We start from the raw sequence: 4,021 nt of genomic DNA, 5'->3' as shown, positions 1-4,021 counted from the left end.
TATATATTAATTTTATACATAGGGACACCATTATGTATAATATTTTGTAGTATATAGGTGGGTGGTTATAATATATATAGGTTAAATATATATAAAAAAAAAATAATAATAATTAATAATAATGGCAGGCCTTAATGAATACACACACCACCACCAACAGTGAGTGAAACACCGGCTACCATTATTGATGATTCTCGATTGACTCTATATATATATATATTATATATTATTATATATACTACATGCACAATGTACAAAACCATTGCGAAGTCGTATATTTTTATATATAAACATATTATATATATCGTCGAATCATCAAGCAAAGGATAAGCTTCAGTGGATCGCAGTATGGCAGCTGCTCAACCACTTACAACACCTTGCCCGTTACAAAAGTCGTTTACAATTGATTCTAGGCTTTGTCATTGTATTAAATAATGTTTTAATAAGTAACTAGCATTGGCACCAGGTGATCGAAGATCCTCCAAAGTTAACTATGTTACTCATAACATTGGCATCACATATTCATTGTCGTTTATAAATGCATATAAACTTTTAATGATTTAGAAGCCATACAATGCAAATTGCCCCATTTTTATCATTGCAGTCCAGCACGGATACGACCTTAGAGGCGTTCAGGCATAATCCAACGGACGTAGCGTCATACCACTGTTCGCTCGAACAAGTATTGTGCCATAGGTCCGTACCTGCGGTTCCTCTCGTACTACGCAGGAATGCTGTCGCAACAACGTTTTTGTCATTAGTAGGGTAAAACTAACCTGTCTCACGACGGTCTAAACCCAGCTCACGTTCCCTTGCATGGGTGAACAATCCAACGCTTGGTGAATTTTGCTTCACAATGATAGGAAGAGCCGACATCGAAGGATCAAAAAGCGACGTCGCTATGAACGCTTGGCCGCCACAAGCCAGTTATCCCTATGGTAACTTTTCTGACACCTCTTGTTAAAAACTCTTTAAACCAAAAGGATCGATAGGCCGAGCTTTTGCTGTCCCTGTGTGTACTGGACACCGAGATCAAGTCAGCTTTTGCCCTTTTGCTCTATGTGTGGTTTCTGTCCGCACTGAGCTGGCCTTGGGACACCTCCGTTATTATTTGAGAGATGTACCGCCCCAGTCAAACTCCCTACCTGGCAATGTCCTTGAATTGGATCATACCGGAGTAATTGGAGTTATACCAAATTCATAAATTGAAAATACACATAAATGCGCATCCTCTCATTATTAGAATTTGTTTGCAATTATATAACAAACTCATGATACTTTGATCAAGAAGCTTGCATCAAAACCCAATACCATAAGATATATAAAAATATATCCGTATAATGGCTAGGAAATGATACACGTTCCATTTAATCAAGTAAGTAAGGAAACAATAAGAGTAGTGGTATTTCATTGGCGATACTAAACCGAAATCTAATATCTCCCACTTATTCTACACCTCTTATGTCTCCTTACACTGCCAGATTAGAGTCAAGCTCAAAAGGGTCTTCTTTCCCCGCTAATTATTCCAAGCCCGTTCCCTTGGCTGTGGTTTCGCTAGATAGTAGATAGGGACAGTAGGAATCTCGTTAATCCATTCATGCGCGTCACTAATTAGATGACGAGGCATTTGGCTACCTTAAGAGAGTCATAGTTACTCCCGCCGTTGACCCGCGCTTACTTGAATTTCTTCACGTTGACATTCAGAGCACTGGGCAGAAATCACATTGTGTCAACACCCGCTAGGGCCATCACAATGCTTTGTTTTAATTAGACAGTCGGATTCCCCAAGTCCGTGCCAGTTCTGAATTGATTGTTAATTGATAATCGTTATAATTTAAAAGAGCTAAAACTGAAAGGTTTAACCCCTCCAGATTAGTATTCTTAAAAATTTTAGCAAGAAAGTTCCACAATTGGCTACGTAACTAACAATCCGGGGAACAAATGACGATCATTAAAAATAATCGAAATTCTATTTACCCAGAACGAGAACATAAACCATGTTATTGTTTCCCAATCAAGCCCGATTATCTCAATCTTCAGAGCCAATCCTTATCCCGAAGTTACGGATCTAATTTGCCGACTTCCCTTACCTACATTATTCCATCGACTAGAGACTCTTCACCTTGGAGACCAGCTGCGGATATTGGTACGGCCTGTTGAGAAGTTTGCGTGTCCCCACCATAAATTTTCAAGGTCCGAGGAGAAAATATCGACACAACAGTATATGTCATGCTCTTCTAGCCCATCTACCATATCTCTCTGCGAAAGACTTCCATGGTAGTACGGCTATAAAACAGAAAAGAAAACTCTTCCGATATCTCTCGACGGCTTCTTTATGGTCGTTCCTGTTGCCAGGATGAGCACAAGGCCCATATTTAATAACAAACGGATACTCAACAGGTTACGGAATTGGAACCGTATTCCCTTTCGTTCAAAATTATTCAAGTGTATCAATAATAATATGTATGTTGTGTATATATATATATATTTTTACTTGAAAATTTTCGGCTTTCGCCTTGAACTTAGGACCGACTAACTCGTGATCAACCACTGTTCACACGAAACCCTTCTCCACTTCAGTCCTCCAAGGTCTCATTCGATTATTTGCTACTACCACCAAGATCTGTACCAATGGCGGCTCCATGCAGGCTTACGCCAAACACTTCTACGCACACCATTGTACCTTCCTACTCACTAAAGTTTCAAAATTTATATTTTTATATAAATATGAATCATTTACTTTAGCGGTAATGTATAGGTATACAACTTAAGCGCCATCCATTTTAAGGGCTAGTTGCTTCGGCAGGTGAGTTGTTACACACTCCTTAGCGGATTACGACTTCCATGTCCACCGTCCTGCTGTTTTAAGCAACCAACGCCTTTCATGGTATCTGCATGAGTTGTTAATTTGGGCACCGTAACATTACGTTTGGTTCATCCCACAGCGCCAGTTCTGCTTACCAAAAGTGGCCCACTGGGCACATTATATCATAACCTTAAACTTCATTTCAAGAAAGTTAAGGTTCTTACCCATTTAAAGTTTGAGAATAGGTTAAGATCGTTTCGACCCTAAGGCCTCTAATCATTCGCTTTACCAGATAAGATTATTTTATGCAATATATAAATGCACCAGCTATCCTGAGGGAAACTTCGGAAGGAACCAGCTACTAGATGGTTCGATTGGTCTTTCGCCCCTATACTCAATTCTGACAATCGATTTGCACGTCAGAACTGTTTCGGTCTTCCATCAGGGTTTCCCCTGACTTCAACCTGATCAAGTATAGTTCACCATCTTTCGGGTCACAGCATATATGCTCAAGGTACGTTCCAGTTAGAGGTATAAATAATATAAATATTATTATACATAACTATATAGAGCGCCCCGGGATTGAATTAATAAACTATATAAAATAATTTAAAAACTAATCCCATTTGTATTGGTAGTCAAGTTAATTACGCCATTAGGTTTATAAAATAAATCCCAATGACTTGCATATATGTTAGACTCCTTGGTCCGTGTTTCAAGACGGGTCCCGAAGGTATCCTGAATCTTTCGCATTGTTAATCATACAAGTGCCTATAATAAATATAAATATCATAGATATAAATATCATTATATAATTTCGAAAAATTAACACACTGTATTTCATATCAATCTATCAGCACTTTATCAAATTTAATGACATTTATTCTATGTTATCAATGGGCAAGCCATAATAATTTGAATAAACTATAAGCCATATTTTATGATAAATTTTTGTATATGCTAATAGATTACAATGTCCTTATATGGGAAAAATGCACACTATTATTAATAATATTTATTAAATATTATAATTATAATGATGAATTTCCCATAATGGATATTCAGGTTCATCGGGCTTAACCTCTAAGCAGTTTCACGTACTATTTAACTCTCTATTCAGAGTTCTTTTCAACTTTCCCTCACGGTACTTGTTTACTATCGGTCTCATGGTTATATTTAGTTTTAGATGGAGTTTACCACCCACTTAGTGCTGCA

At 37.7% G+C, this 4,021-nt stretch overlaps 1 non-coding gene across 1 annotated transcript in view; it reads right to left on the bottom strand.

Annotated features, from left to right (window-relative positions):
* Positions 1–307: 307 nt before the first annotated feature.
* LOC115630068 overlaps positions 308–4,021 on the bottom strand; it is a 4,011-nt gene continuing 297 nt past the window's right edge. Inside the window, exon 1 of the ribosomal RNA XR_003995992.1 lies at positions 308–4,021. This exon is cut by the window's right edge and continues 297 nt beyond it. This is a non-coding gene — a ribosomal RNA (large subunit ribosomal RNA).

The sequence above is a fragment of the Scaptodrosophila lebanonensis genome, unplaced genomic scaffold (assembly GCF_003285725.1).
Source record: "Scaptodrosophila lebanonensis strain 11010-0011.00,11010-0021.00 unplaced genomic scaffold, SlebRS2 tig00000270-arrow-arrow-pilon, whole genome shotgun sequence".
Lineage (NCBI taxonomy): Eukaryota > Metazoa > Arthropoda > Insecta > Diptera > Drosophilidae > Scaptodrosophila > Scaptodrosophila lebanonensis.
Note: the sequence above shows the minus strand (reverse complement) of the source record. Positions and strands in the feature narration are given on the sequence as shown.